The 16,305-nt window shown below is 42.6% G+C and overlaps 2 pseudogenes; both read left to right on the top strand.

The window, feature by feature from the left end:
- Positions 1-9,247: 9,247 nt before the first annotated feature.
- LOC148877745 (G-type lectin S-receptor-like serine/threonine-protein kinase At2g19130) lies at positions 9,248-10,199 on the top strand (annotated as a pseudogene).
- A 3,715-nt stretch (positions 10,200-13,914) lies between these two features.
- On the top strand, positions 13,915-15,089 carry LOC148877746 (G-type lectin S-receptor-like serine/threonine-protein kinase At2g19130 pseudogene; annotated as a pseudogene).
- The last annotated feature ends 1,216 nt before the right edge of the window (positions 15,090-16,305 follow it).

Below are 16,305 nucleotides of genomic sequence, written 5' to 3' on the forward strand. Positions count from 1 at the left end.
CCCAAGTGAGCAGAAAGTGTTCTGCAGTCGAAATGCCCAATTCTTGGAGACCGATTACATCCTAAACACCCATCGTCAGGAAATTGTTCTTGATGATGAGAGCTCAGGAGCAGTGGGAGATGTCCCACAAGTTCCAGGTAGTGACCAACCTAGAAGATCCACTCGGGTATCCAGGCCACCAGTCCGTTATGGTTATGACCAGGATAGTTACCTGGTGAAAACCTTGACTAGTGAGGAGGATCCCGTGACTTACGCGGAAGCTATGTTGGACATAGATTCCCATAAGTGGGTGGAGGCCATGAGAGCAGATATGGACTCAATGGAGACCAATGGAGTCTGGACTCTAGTAGATTTGCCCTCCAGGGTAAAAGCAATCGGTTGCAAATGGATTTACAAGAGGAAGAAGGGCCCCGATGGTAGGGTTGAGACCTTCAAAGCTCGTTCGGTGGCGAAAGGGTACACTTAGAAAGAGGGCATCGATTATGAAAAAACTTTTCGCCTGTGGCCATGCTTAAATCCATTAGGATCCTGCTAGCTGTAGCAGCATACCATGATTATGAGATTTGGCAAATGGATGTCGAAACTGCATTCCTGAATGGAGATCTTATTAAAGATATCTATATGCAGTGGCCGCAAGGCTTCATAGCTGCGGGTCAGGAAAACATGGTATGTAAACTTAATAGATTCATTTATGGACTTAAGCAAGCTTTTAGAAGTTGGAACATCCATTTTGACTTTGTTGTCAAATCGTTTGACTTCGAGTAGAATCCGGATGAACCCTATGTTTACAGGAAGTACAGTGGAGATAAGGTTACCTTCTTAGTTCTGTATGTAGATGACATTCTACTCATTGGGAATGATGTAGGAATATTAACTACGGTGAAAGTATGGCTTTCACAGCAATTCTCCATGAAAGACCTTGGAGAAGCCTCATATATACTGGGTCTTCGACTCTATAGAGATAGATCGAAGCGGATAATAGGATTATCCCAATCTGCCTACATTGACAAAATAGTCAAAAGATAAAACATGAAAAACTCCAAGAAAGGAAATGTTCCTTTCAGGCACGGAGTCACTCTCTCCAAGAAGATGTCTCCCAAGACTTCTGAGGAGATTGATGGCATGAAAGACGTTCCCTATGCCTCTACCGTAGGGAGCATCATGTATGCCATACTGTGCACTCGCCCTGACATTGCTCAGGCAGTGAGTGTAGTAAGCAGATTTCAGGCCAACCCAAGGCAAGAGCACTGGACTGCTATGAAAAACATACTTAAGTACATTCGAAGGACAAAAGAGTTTTGTCTAGTATTCAATGGTAGCTCACTACAGATCCAAGGGTATACAGATGTCGATTTCCAGTCGGATCCAGATGATAGAAAGTCTACATCTGGATATGTTTTCACGATAGGATCGTGTGCTATTTGCTGGAAAAGCAGCAAACAGGGGTCCACTGCAGACTCCACGACCGAGGCCGACTACATTGCCGCAAGTGAGGCTGCCAAAGAAGCCATGTGGATGAAGAAGTTCGTTCACGAGTTGGGAGTAGTTCCGTCCAGCACATCGCCCATCCCATTGTTGTGTGACAACAATGGGGCTATTGCTCAGGCTAAGGAGCCACGAGCCCACTCGAAGTCGAAGAACATCGAGAGGAAGTACCATGTACTAAGGGAGATTGTTGGTAGAAGGGACGTCCTGATTCAGAAGGTAGCGTCAGCGAAAAATGTAGCAGACCCATTGACAAAGTCACTATCACAGAAAGTGTTTAAGAAACACGTGGAAAGCATGGGACTCCGACTAGTACTTGATTGGACCTAAGTGCAAGTGGGAGCTGTTAGACAGTTTTGTATGCCCTTAGTTTCAATCAAAATGATGTACTTTATGAGTTTATTGTAAATGAATAAAAGTGCATATTTGGTTCATGTTCCCTTGGTATGTTTCTGTGTAATACCCTTAAACTGGACACTTAATGAGACTCGTGTTAGTTTAGAATGTTCACAGCCAGTGGGTCGGTCTGGGGAGACCTATCCTGACAAGGCTGACACTGTGGTGCCACCAAGTCAGTTGGGGTGGCTTGTCTCAGCTATCGGGGTGAGACCCTAGGCACATACAGTGTGGGATTAATTGAATCTTTGAACTGGACCAGATTTTCAGTATTGCCCTGGACCTTGGAGATTGATGGGAAAAACTGAAAAGTTACACCCGACCCCTAGACTCGATTATGATACTGCACTAGGTGTCGGATTGGGCTGTATTCGATGTACCAATCAGTGAGATCCTTAGCGGGGGGGTCAAAACCTGGGTATGTTGGGACAATCTAAGAATTCATCTGAGTGGGTGATCATAGTGACAGGATCAACCCCTTTGTCGAACAAATGTAATGATCGGGGATGCACTCTCACCGATGGAAACCAAGACTGCCGGCAGCTGATTTCAATCGTTCAAATTTGTTTTGCAAAATATATTTTATGTGAGATATAAAAGTATATATATTATGGTTTCAAAATGATTTGCAAAAGGTTTTAATTCCCGGGATCCATACTTGAGAGAGTGCAACACTGTTCCTTGCAGCCGAGGGAGAGGTCCTCTCTTGTTGGGCAGTGTATGATCATTATGGGCTGAGAGGTTAAGTGTAAGACCATTGAGGATAATACCTGATGGGCTAATCTTGCATCTGCCCACAGTCCCTGGGTGTTACAAGGTGGCTTGGCCCAGGGACCACTTAGGGTAAGTGTTGGGCCCATAGAGCCCATCTGATGGGTTTCAGGGGGTGTAATGTCCATAACAGTGTATTCGGTCTGGCCTTGTAACAAAGGCTGGGCTGAACCCATGTGGCTGATGTGTAGATCAATGTTTGGGTCCCACGCCATACAAGGAAGCCCAACTAGGCAGCAGTTTGGAAGGCTAAATGAATACATAACCTTAAATGGGCCTTAAGCCCATTTCGAACTGGACTAATTTGATTAGTCACTTAAGGGGCGAATTCTGAGATGGATTAGTTGATAGGATTGGGCCCACACCCTATCCACTTAGAGAGTCCAATATCTAAATAAGATTTAGATATGGAAACTTCCTAACTAGATTAGGAGATGGCTGATCTAATCTGTAGATAAGATAAAGGTTATCCCTTATCTTAAAGGGACTTTTAATCCATATATGATTTGGGTTAGCAACTCCTAATGGGATTAGGAGCTGATCCCTTTAAGTCTATAAAAGGAAGAGGGGGCGGCAACCTTTAGACACATCACAATCATCAGCAACAGATAGTCTTGTCTTCAGAGCTGAAATCACAAAAGAGAGAATTTTGTTCCCTGCAAATACTCTCTAGCCGCCTCCTTCCTGCAGCCGCTGCCTACAGCAGTTCGATCTCCATTCCTTGTGAGAAATTAATATTGGATCTTGATTCCAATCTTTTGGAGAAAAGATTGGTGGGAGTTGTATTCACAAGCCGTCCAGGTGATTCTTGAGAAGGATCAAGTTCTTTTGGAAGAGCACTGTTGATTCTGCTCCACCCTGCACTGCACCATCTTCAGTGGGAGCAGATTTTGGATCCTACCTTGGGCGTGTACACCTCCATTGAGAGATATTATTTCTCTGTGTCAGGTATTATCTCTCTCTACTCCTTTTGGTTCAGATCTAGTTCAGTTTATGGTTCAAGAATGATCATTAAAAATATGATTTTCTAAATAGGGAATTCAATTCCCAGTTGAAGGGAGAGAAAAATTTTTGAAATTCGCCCCCTTATTCCACAATCTTTGGGCGTCCATGTGATGGATTTCCTATCCCTTCACACCTGATGTCCTTGGCCACATCAGTAGCCCAACCTGTCATGCACTAGAGTCAACAGATGTACCTACAGGTGAAAACCTCGGACAAGAGCAGGGTACAGAGTGTCTCTACCTTGCTGATAAGCCTCCCCTCCAAGGAGCACGGGATCTTCCAAAGACCTCGGTGGGTGGTCTCCTCTCTCAAGCACCGTAAGAGACATGACTAAGGGCACCATGACACGCAATTATTTAAAGGCATAGTCTATATAGCACATTGATTCTCTTGCCTTCCTTTGCTTTCTTGTTTCCTCAACCTTGGTAAATTAAGACCAACTCAACCTAGCAGATTCTTCACCCCTTACTAACTTGAGTGTCGGAGTGCCTTCCTCAAGAACCTCTTCTTATGGACCTCTAATTGTGTTTGGTTGTAAATTCTGCTCGATGCACCACTTCGTCCTTCCACCTCGGCTCATCCAAATTGGCAAGACCTTATTTGTTGCTCGTCCACATCAATTTGAACAACATCAACTTCAATGTTATATTTAAAAAATTAATCAAATCATAACTCACTCAAATAAATAAGAAAGGATAGTTTGAGGATTTAAAAATATTAAACAACTAAGTGAGACTCTTTTTCGTAGTTAACTGGCATAACTCTAACTAAGGGGTTATTTGTCATAAAGTGAAAGTTTAGGGGGTCTTTCTTGCAAATAAAAGTTCATGGGGGTGATGCGAAAGAGCTTGGTGTGGTTAATTTAATTGTTGAAAGTGACTCTCTATCTCAAGTTAAAGCTATTTCAAGCAGATCTATTGACTGTCCTCAGATTTGAACTTTTTTTTTTTTTGGTAGGAAAAGCTAACAGTCTATAACAAACATACATCAGAAAAAAACAAACAACTGAAAAGAGAAAACAGGAAAGACTACGCAATTAAGAGCCACTCCGGGCAACCAAACAGTCATAGAGCCAATTGCAGTATCACTGTCTTTTAGTTCTACCAAGTTCGTTTTTGTGCACAGACAGGTTAATGTTCTTGCTCATCTTACGCATCAGGGCTTTTCGGTTCTGGACCAGCTTTCCTTCCTGGCTGCTGCATTCTGCATTATCACAGGACTGTCCCCTTATGCATCAGGGCTTTTAAGTTCTGGACCAGCTTTCCTTCCTGGCTGCATTCTGCATTATCACAGGACTGTCCTCCCCCCCCCCCCCCCCCGGTTTGGCTAGCTGGTTGTTTTTTTTGCTTCTGCTTTCTGCTGTTCAGCATTTTTACCAAAAGAAAAAAAAAACAAATAACCCTCCTCCAACTATTCTTTTTCATATAAAGTGGAAAGTGGAAACTACTACATTTTACCTCTCACAAACAAATAACACAAATGAAATTTGCATACCCATATAATAATACCAAAATTTATAAATCAACCCATTTGCATATATACCAGTGCAAGTGAAATTCGCACTGCAAACAAACTGAGCCTAGAAGTCGAATGTAGCTGCTATTGACTTGGCTTTGTAAAGAGGCGGTGTGTTGTTGAATAATCATGGAGTTGATTTGAGGAGTTGTTTAAATATTATAGTTTTCTTTTTTTTTTTGGTGGGGCAATTCAACAATTCTGGTCAAGATATATAACAATTCCTTCGTTGACTCATCTCCTTGGTTTAAGTCTAACAACTACTACATAGCTATCTGGTATAAAAATGTTTCTGTTCAAAATCAAACAGTTGTTTGAGTTGCAAATGGAGATCAACCAACCCATCTCCTTCCCATCGTCCTCTCAACTGAAAAGATGCAATAGACTTATTGGATAAAAGGTTGGTGGTAAGGGTGTCAATGGATCGGTTTTGGATTGGATGCCATCCAATCCAAAATCAATTTGGATGGATTGGATGGACCAACAAGACCTTAAATTAGACCAACCGGGTTTGGGTTGGTTGGTCTAATTCGGTTGAAAATTGGATGGACCAACCGGGTTTGGGTTGAAAATTGAAACCAATCTAAATCAAAACGAATTAGAACAGATTGGACAATCCAAACATTGAATTGGACTGGTCCAAAATGATCCAAAATATTCATTAGATTGGACCTAGTCCATTTATAATGAACTCACATTAAACTGGATTGAATTGGATCAAAACCCAGTCCAGTTGACACCCCTAATTGGAGGGTCGTGCTGACAAAGAAGAGCTAACTAGAGTTTGCAAAGTGACTTGGTGGTGAATTCAAGATGATGAGGAGAGGCCATCAATGGGGATAATTGTTCAAGTTCTGGAGGGGTCAGTTGATGGGTACACCTCCCATCCCTAGGTTTTTCACTATCATTGGTAAATCTGTGCAGAGAAACTTTTATCATATTACTGGAGCCTCTCAGTCACAGGCACATAGAAAAAAATCAGCTGTTTCCAAATCTAGGAGCACCAATTCCTTAATGAAGGCAAGCTAGTTTGCAGAAGTCTATTGAGGTGAATTATACGCTTCATTTTAGAATAAATCTCAGAAGTTGCAGTGTCAATTGGGGTGGTTCGTTTCGCTTGAAATTCCTTACAGGTAAAATCTAGATTAGGATTTTAGTGGTTCAGTTCTGATAACTGAAAGAGATTTGGCCATAGTTATACGCATATATCAATTTGTTTTGGGATAAATATGGAACTAGAGATGAGTTAATAATCAATTATTGAGACATATTCAACTATGGATCTAACACTGCTTCTGCACTTTTCATTCAGTTAGAGAATTGGAATGCCAAATTTTGGGGTTTTTTTTTTTTTTGTTTTGGAATCTAACATTTCTCATCATGGTTTTCGAACCGCCATTGACCTGGATGGTTCCTAGGCTGAAACCACCATTGACCTGGATGGTTCCTAGGCTGAAACTGCCATTGACCCGGATGGTTGGATTATTTGGCCCGGGAACCATTTAGGCAACCGGTTCCGTTTTACCCTAAACCCAGCCTGTGGCTAAAAACCATTGAATCAGTCAATGACCCGTTTACCTGAATGGTCGAATCATCAACTCATTCAATGGTTTTTGGCTGTTTTCTATTTTTAATTAAATTTTTTTAATTTTTATTGTTATAATGGGTCATTTGTTCAAACCAAACGGTCGAACCGTCGACTCAAAAACTGGTGGTCAGAATGATTCCGTTTCCTAATCATTTTTTTTAAACCATGTTTCTCGTATCATAATCAAAACCGGGTATCTCTCAATCAGAATCTACCCCATTCAAAACCCTAATCAATTATCCTGCATCAAATAGTTTCGTTGTTTTACTCTACTTTTTTATTGTATTTATTTATGGGTTATTTATAAAAACACCCCATATAGTTTCGTTGTTTTACTTTTAGTAAAACCTACCCTGTGATTTAGGTTTCTTTTAAATACTCCCTATAGTTAATTTGCAACTGATTTGCCTAATCGACTTTATGTGAAGAGTCATTTATATTTACTGCTGCCTAGAAATGGTAACTTGACCACCGAAACTTAGTATAAAATGTCCAAAGGCATGGACTTTTGTTTTTTTATACATAAATTATCCCTAGCAATTCATATCGAACTTTTAAAATGAAACAATGCATGGTTTCAGCAAAATGAAAAATAAGAGAGAACAATGAATCCCCAGGTTATTAGTTTGTAAAAACATGTGTTCCTTCTTCAAATAAAGAAGAAAATTGATTGAAAAGAGTTCTTGCCCTTGTTTTACTAGGGGCAAGAATGATATTTTCATTTATATTTTAAATATTTATGAATTTTACTATTTTATTATAGTATCATGGGTTCACCCATTTAACCCAAATGATTGATCTGTTTACCTGCCACTTGGACCGGAAAAAAAAAAGCAGTTTTATTTTTAGGTTAGTTTTAAAAATATGAGTTTTCATACTTTTAAAATTATTATGTGGATTTATAAAGGAATTCAATGATGAGATACAAAAATACTTTAAATAGAGAATTTAATTAGAGAGAATGGTGCGCTCAATTTTTCCTATAGTTTTGTATAATTATTATTTGATTATGACATCATGAGTTTACCAATTTGAACCAAATGATTCAACTGCTTACCAGCCACTTGGATGGAAAAAAGATGATCGCCTTTGTTTTTATATTAGTTTTAAAACATGGATTTTTTTAATTAGGAGAACTCAATCATGGAAAGTAAAAATACCTTAATTAGAGAATTCAATGAGTGAGAGTGGGAGTTAAATCCTTATTCAATGAGTGAGAGTGGGAGTTATATCTTTAAATATGTGACTTAATGAGGGAGGATAGAATATGAGACTACTTCTCAACAAAGCCAAATTTAAAGCAAAAGCAAATGAAATTTACAATCAACCTACTTGCACTCCCATACATTTATACAGTACAAATGAAGTTCCAACTGCAAACAAACTGAGCTAAAGCCTAATGTTAATGCTATGTCATAGCGGATTCAGATTCTCCATAGTTTGCAAATTTTGTCACGGGGTTGATTTGAGGAGTTGTTTAAATTTTAGAAATTTTTTGAGGGGAATTCATCGAATATATATGATTTTGTTTGAAAAAACAATTGCCACATCAGCAAAATTACTGTAATATGACATCATATATGTAGGGTTATAGTAATAAACTAAGCATGCTATTAAACAGGAGTTTTTGTGGGTAGGAGATCCAGAGCCCCTAAGGGGGTGTTCCTTTTTTGGATTTTGAGAGGGGGGAAAGTTGGTTAATGGAATTTTGGTTCCTATTGATCAAGAATCTCATGTTCATTTTTCAGATTTATGTGGGGACCAGGGGGTAAGTGATACCCATATCTTAGGTGATTAAATAACTTTTTCATTTAGGGGAAAAGTTGCTAACACTTGAATAGACATAAATGCCCCTTTAATAATGGATTTTTATAGCTAAAATGGTCATTATCACCTTATTTACCTAGGAAATAAAAGAACTTATCCAGATAAGTGTTTCTCAAGAGAAACTTACTCAAATAATTGCATTTACCCGGATAAATAACTTACCGAAAAACAAACGGGGTCTAAGAGGTATATAGAGCAGAGGTTGTCTGATTCGAGAGTTGCCCCACTCCATACCCGTATTTTCGGGTTTGAATTAACACGAGGATCCGTGGTTTAAAATGAATAGACCCGCCCAACCGAGCAAAATATGGATCTGATATTGATTCCACCATGTCTGTATTTTTGTTGTAGTGCCTAAGACGATTGTGGATAGGATCCGCTAGATCACCAGCTGACTGGGTTACTCATTTTGCATATTCGATCGTATCTTAGATTTGGATTTTGCAACGTCCACCTGAGAGGCTGAGAGTGAGAGTGAGAGCATAAATAACACATTTGGACTTGGACTGACTGGTTTTATACGGCAAATCCGGTTTGTCTCAGTTTGATCCGACTAACCCGATTTGTTCCGGTCAAGATAACGACTCCTGGGTTGACTCGATAATGAAGTCTGATTCTCTAGTAAGTTCACTTTTTTAGGTCAGAACTCAGAATTGGGTTCTCAGAGTCGGAGAGCTGCCCTACTACAACACTGCAATACACTCTTCAGTTTCTTATTGAACAATTCAGAATTACGGTGAAAGCTTCTACGGAGATGGGTGCTAGAGAAAAGGCACTTTTCTTTCTTCACGCTCTTGCTCTCTTCTTATTCACTTTTGAAATGCATCTATCCAATGGAGTTGATACCATCTCTGCAGGCCAGTCTCTCTCGGCTCGGGAACCCAAACCATAGTCTCTCGTGATGGTATCTTCGAGCTTGGTTTCTTTACACGCGGTAAGTCTAACAACTACTACATAGGCATCTGGTATAAAAATATTTCTATTACATATCGAACCCTTGTTTGGGTTGCAAACAGAGATCAACCCCTCTCCTACCCATTGTCCTCTCAATTGAAAATCTCCGAAGATGGTAATCTAGTCCTTCTCGACCACTCCAAAAATCAAATTTGGCCCACAAATTCAACCATACAAATGCCCAATTCTACTATTGCAAGGCTTCTTGACAATGGAATGGAAATCTTGTGTTGATAGAAGAAAGATTGGATTCCCCTGCTGTAATCTGGGAGAACTTCGATCACCCAACCGATACATGGCTTCCCTCGAATTAGACCCACATGGAAGCAGTCAGTTGGTCTTGCTATGAAATGGGTCTCGGAGGTACTGGTCTACCGGCGGAGTGAACGAATCCTCCTTTCCTTCATATAAGGTGTCACAGTGGGAGGGTACAAAGTTCATATATGTTTCAAATGAGAACAAGAGTTATATTACCTATGAAGGTTATGATGTGGCTGATATTTCAAGAATTGCGATGGATGCGTCAGGAATGATTAAGCTCTGGTATGTGGTTGTGAACCGACGGAGTTATTACGATGAGCTCTTGGAGCATTGTAATGTTTCTGGGCTGTGCGGGTCTTATGGTATCTGCAAGGATCTTTTTATTTCCAGACTGTGAATGCTTTGAACCAAAATTCAATAAAGGACGGTGACTTTGGGGTGATTATTCGGAGGGGTGTGTGAGGAAAACCCCTTTACAATGCTCCCATCGAGGAAATGACATGTTCTCCGTGACGTCCAACCTGCTAGTTCCGAAACCGCATTTGTTTTTAGCAGTTGAAAATGTTGAAGATTGGCCCTCCAGTGAAATTGTGACACATGGCATCTCATGACAACTAGTAAAACACTCAGCCAACAAATTTACGAAGATGGTGACCCACCCGGGCACCAGTCTGGCCGGCCTGGCGTGACCTGCGCGCGGCATAACATGCGCCTGCATGACCTGCGCACGGCACACGCGACCTATGCAGCAGGTGCGCAGCCTGCGCAAACTGCACACGATCTGCGCGAGCTGCGTACGGCGTGCGGCCTGTGCGACTTGGCCGACCTGGACCAGCCTAGCGCATGATCCGGCCAAGCCGCCCATAAGGCGCCCACCAACAAACCTGGCTAGACACTGACCCGCCGACTGGCACAGGCGCCAGCTTGACGACCTGGTCTAGACACTGACCCGCCGACTAACACAGGCGTTGACCTGACGACCTAGCCCAGACACTGACCCGCCAATTGACGCAGGCGCCCCTCCGACAACCAGGCCTAGGCACCGACCTGGCCGCCTGACACAAGCGCCAGCCTGACGACCTCGAGGAGTTCACCACCGTACCCCGGTTCTGACAGGATGCGACGAGTCTTACCGTTTGGAGGTTTTTCACCCACCTAACCCGCAAGGACTCCGGTATATAAAGACATCACCCCCCAAAGGGGAGGGGGATGAAAAAAAGGAAATAACCCCTGCTCTCTAGCTCTCTCATATTATCTTCAAAGCTCTCTACAATAAGAGTGCTAACTTAAGCGTCGGAGAGTCCCCATCGGGAAAATACCCTCGGGACCTTTGATTTAGTTCTCGCAAGTCCTTCAGCTCCCGCCGCTTACAAAGAGGAGGAAAAGATGGAGTTCTCGCAGGTCTCTCAGCTCCCGCCACCTACAAAGAGGAGGAAAATATGAAGTTCTCGTAGGTCCCTGAGCTCCCGCAGCCTACAAAGGAAAGAAGACCACCTCATGCTGAGGACAGTCGGATTGCGCCGCACCAGAGAGCTCCAACATTCTCTAAGTCATCGGTCGCCTAGTAGGCAGTCCGCCACCAGGCAATTCGCCACCAGGCAGTTTGCAACTGAGCAGCTCACCACCGAGCAACTCGCCACCGGGCAGTTTGCCACCAGGCAGTTCGCCACCGAGCAGCTCACCACCGGGCAATTAGCCACCAGGCAGTTTGCCACCAGGAAGTTCGCCACCAAGCAGTACGCCACCAGGCAGTTCGCCACCAAGCAGTACGCCACCAGGCAGTTCGCCACCAAGCAGTTCGCCACCAAGCAGTTCGCCACCAGGCAGTTTGCCACTAGGCAGTTCACCACCAGACAGTTTGCCACCGAACAGTTCGCCACCAGGCAGTTCGCCCCCAGGCAGTTCTCCATCGAGCAGTTCGCCAGTAGGCAGTTCACTACCAAGTAGCTCATCACTAAGGCACGCCACCACCGGGTCAAATAACGAGGTACTTAGCCAAAAAATTTTACATCACAAAACATTGGTACGTGGCCGAAAACGATTACATCAATTGGCGCCGCCTGTGGGAACACGCTACAAAAAGCTAAGTTTTCATCATACAAAAGCTAAGTTCTCATCTTGCCAAAACTAAGTCCTCACTTTTTAGAAATTGAAGCTATCGCTTTATAGTTTACATTTTTTATGAACTCAGAGACTATGCAGGGAGCTAACGGACTAAGTAGCTCTACCAGCCTTACTTTCAATTCAGATAATGCCACATCAGTCCTCTCCACAAGGTCCCCCCTTACAAAAATGAGCTCTTCGTGGCTTTCGCGGGAGTTGGCGGCCAATGAAGTTCGAGCCCCTAGTAACTTCTTGTAGGAGTAGGTGACCGACATTACAAAGCTGATGCAGGCCAAGCCTATGGGCCACATTACTACTTAAGACCCGATCGCCTCTCTAGCACGGGCAAAGTTAGAAAAGAGTAGACCACTGGTCACTCCCAAAGCCAACGGGCCACATTACTACTAAAGACCCAGTCGCCTCTCCGACACGGGCAAAAGTCAAAGAAGAGTAGACTACGAGTCGCTCCCAAAGCCTACGGGCCACACTAGTAATTGGATCAGCACTTACTAGCTCATCGACTTACGGGCCAAAAGAAATCTACTCCCTTCGCTGAGTTACTATCAGCTCGGGAGTGGGGGCTATTGATGAGGACAGATTTGGCCCTCCAGTGAAATTGTGACACATGGCACCTCGTGACAACTAGGAAAACACACAGCCAACAAACTTACGAAGTTGGTGACCCACCCGGGCACCATTCTGGCCGGCCTGGCGCGACCTCCTACGCGCGGCCTGCATAAACTGCACACGGCCTACGCGAGCTGCGTACGGCGTGCGGCCAGCGCGACCTGGCCGACCTGGACCAGCCTAGCGCATGATCCGGCCAAGCCGCCCATAAGGCGCCCACCGACAAACCTGGCTAGACACTGACCCGCCGACTAACACAGGCGCCAGCTTGACGACCTGGTCTAGACACTGACCCGCCGACTGACACAGGCGCCGACCTGACGACCTAGCCCAGACACTGACCCACCGACTGACGCAGGCGCCCCTCTAACAACCCAGCCCAGGCGCTGACCTGGCCACCTTACACAAGCGCTAGCCTGACGACCTCGAAGAATTCACCACCGTACTCCGATTCTGACAAGATGCGACGAGTCTTACCGTTTAGAGGCTTTTCACCCACCTAACTCGTGAGGACTCCGGTATATAAAGACCTCACCCCCCAAAGGGGAGGGGGATGAAAAAAGGGAAATAACCCCTGCTCTCTAGCTCTCTCATATTATCTTCAAAGCTCTCTACAATAAGAGTGCTAACTTAAGCGTCGGAGAGCCCCCATCGGGAAAATACCCCAAGGACCTCTGATTCAGTTCTCGCATGTCCTTCAGCTCCCACCGCCTACAAAGAGGAGGAAAAGATGGAGTTCTCGCAGGTCTCTCAGCTCCCGCCACCTACAAAGAGGAGGAGAAGATGAAGTTTTCGTAGGCCCCTCAGCTCCCGCAGCCTACAAAAGAAAGAATACCACCTCATGCTGAGGGCAGTCGAATTGCGCCGCACCAAGGAGCTCCAGCATTCTCTAAGTCATCGGCCACCTAGTAGGCAGTCCGCCACCAGGCAGTTCGCCACCAAGCAGCTCGCCACCGGACAGTTTGCCACCAGGCAGATCGCCACCAGACAGTTCGCCCCCAGAAAGTTCTCCACCGAGCAGTTCGCCAGTAGACAGTTCACTACCAAGTAGCTCATCACTAAGGCACACCACCACCGGGTCAAATAACGAGGTACTTAGCCAAAAAACTTTACATCACAAAACATTGGTATGTGACCGAAAACGGTTACATCACCTTTGTTGTTGGATTGTCTGAATTTAATATATACTCAATATAGCTAGAAGATCTGCTAAATGTGAAATCACTCCCAGCCGAAAATGCTAGCGGAAGAGATCTCCATATCCGGCTTGGGGTTCCCAGGGACTCGAGACATAAAACGATAAGAACAACGTTGGGCGCCATTGGAGGAGCAGCTGCGGGGGTTATAATCCTATTGGGCATTATCGTGGTGATTGTTTGCAGATGCATAAGGGAAACGGTTTACGGCAGCAATGGACGCGACTAGAGAGTTTTTTGGTGGTTTTTAAGTATAGGGATTTATGTATTGCCACCAAAAACTTATCTGAGGAATTAAGGGAAAGGAGGTTTTAGTTCTGTTTACAAAGTCAAGAATTTTTAAGTTTCAGAAAGAAAGAGCAACAATTCCGAGCGGAAGTGAGTACCATCGGCGTAATGTAGCACATCAATGTGCTTTACCTTTGGGGTTTTTATGTCCATCGTACTGAGTGGTTTATGGCCAAATAGTTCACTGAATTCTCATTTGTTTCGAGATGATTTACCTACGCTGGCCAGCTGGGAAACCAGATACAAAATTTTACTGGGCATTATTACCAGGGGATTGGCCTACCTCCATGAGAGCTGCAGGAAATGCATCATACACTGTGATACCAAGCCGGAAAACATATTTTGAATGCTGAATTTAATGCAAAAGTGGCCGACTTTGGGCTAGCAAAGCTGTTCGACAGGGACTTCAGCAGGGTTCTCACCACAATGCGAGGGACCAGAGGTTATCTGGCGCCAAAATGGATGTCCCGAGTAGCTGTTACACCAAAAGCCGATGTCTATAGTTATGGAATGGTGGTTTAAGAGGTTTATCAGGCAGGAGAAACCTGGACGTAATTGAGAATGAGAATGGGAATGGAATGGATAATTACTTTCCCTATAGGACTCTGAACAAGATGAACAGAGGAGAAGATGTTGTTGGCTTGTTAGATAAGAGGTTGGAGGGTCGTGCTGACATAGAAGGGCTAACAAGAGCTCGCAAAGTGGCTTGTTGGTGCATTCAAGATTATGAGAAAGATTGGCCATCAATGGGGAAAGTTGTCCAAGTTCTGGAGGGGTCAGTTGAGATGGGTACACCTCCCATCCCTAGCTGAATCTGTGCAGCTAGGGATGGGAATGGAATGGATAATTACTTTCCCTATAGGACTCTGAACAAGATGAACAGAGGAGAAGATGTTGTTGGCTTGTTAGATAAGAGGTTGGAGGGTCGTGCTGACATAGAAGGGCTAACAAGAGCTTGCAAAGTGGCTTGTTGGTGCATTCAAGATGATGAGAAAGATTGGCCATCAATGGGGAAAGTTGTCCAAGTTCTGGAGGGGTCAGTTGAGATGGGTACACCTCCCATCCCTAGCTGAATCTGTGCAGAGAAATTTTTATCATAGTGGAGCATCACAGTCACAGGCACCGATTCCTTAATCAAGGCAAGCCAGCTTGTAGAAGTCTGTTGAGGTGAATTATATGCTTCATTTCTGGAACAAACCTCAGAAGTTGCAGTGCTAGTCAGGGGGGTTTGTTTCGCTTGGAATTCCCTTGCAATGTAAAATATTTCTAAGGACTGCCAATGGTTCCAATACCTGAAAGAGATGAGGCCAAAGTTATATGTATATATCAATTTGTTTTTAGGGTAAATATGGAACTAAAAATGAGTTAATAATCAATTAGTGAAACATATTAAAATATGGATCTATAATTGTTCCTGAACCTACCTCGATAAGAGCATGATATGCAGAATGCGTAGAAATCATTGGTTCCGTTTTTTTCGTATGTATTGCATCGATACAGGCTGTATCGGGCTTTTTCAGCCGATACGGGTCCAAAACAATCTGATACAGCCCGATACACTTGATTTTTTATGCTGCTTTAAATTTAAATTTGAATTTTAGCGCCTAATTTGAATTCTCTTATTAATTCCACTAATTAATGATACTCTTTCATTAATTCTGCTAATTAATGATACTGTCTCATTAATTTTGTCTTGTTAGTATAAAAACTACAGCCTTTAAACAATGGCAAGATTGAAACCTTAATCATCAAGTTTTAACAGCCATAAGTCTTCACTAGGCCACGCCCATTTATTTGTTATAGTCATATGCATTATTATTTTTAAGTAAATTTTCTCTTTTCTTAATGGATATTTATTAATAAGCTAGAATTAATTATTAAAATTTATATACTAATAAATATTAATATAAATTGATGTAAACACAGAACATTTACATTGGTTGTTTGAAAATTGATGTATACACATTCACATTTTAGTTTTTTTTTGTTTTCTCATATTTTATTTATTCTATCATTTTTCAACAGTTATTAATTGTAATTATTTACAATTAAATGATTGTAAACATAGATTTTTACATTTAAATAACTTATTTACAATCATTTAAAACTTATAATTATTGTTAGTAATATACTTTTAGAATATATTTGAATTTCCTAGCATATATATTTATGTATCTTAATTTTTCGTCTATATCTATACATATCCAAAGCATATCCTGATACATCTTTTAAAATTGTCTTTCCAATACACCTTACTTTTCCAATACTTTGAACCATGACAATAACAGA

Source organism: Nelumbo lutea, chromosome 1 (genome assembly GCF_056320005.1).
Source record: "Nelumbo lutea isolate HS-2025 chromosome 1, American lotus-T2T, whole genome shotgun sequence".
Taxonomy (NCBI): domain Eukaryota; kingdom Viridiplantae; phylum Streptophyta; class Magnoliopsida; order Proteales; family Nelumbonaceae; genus Nelumbo; species Nelumbo lutea.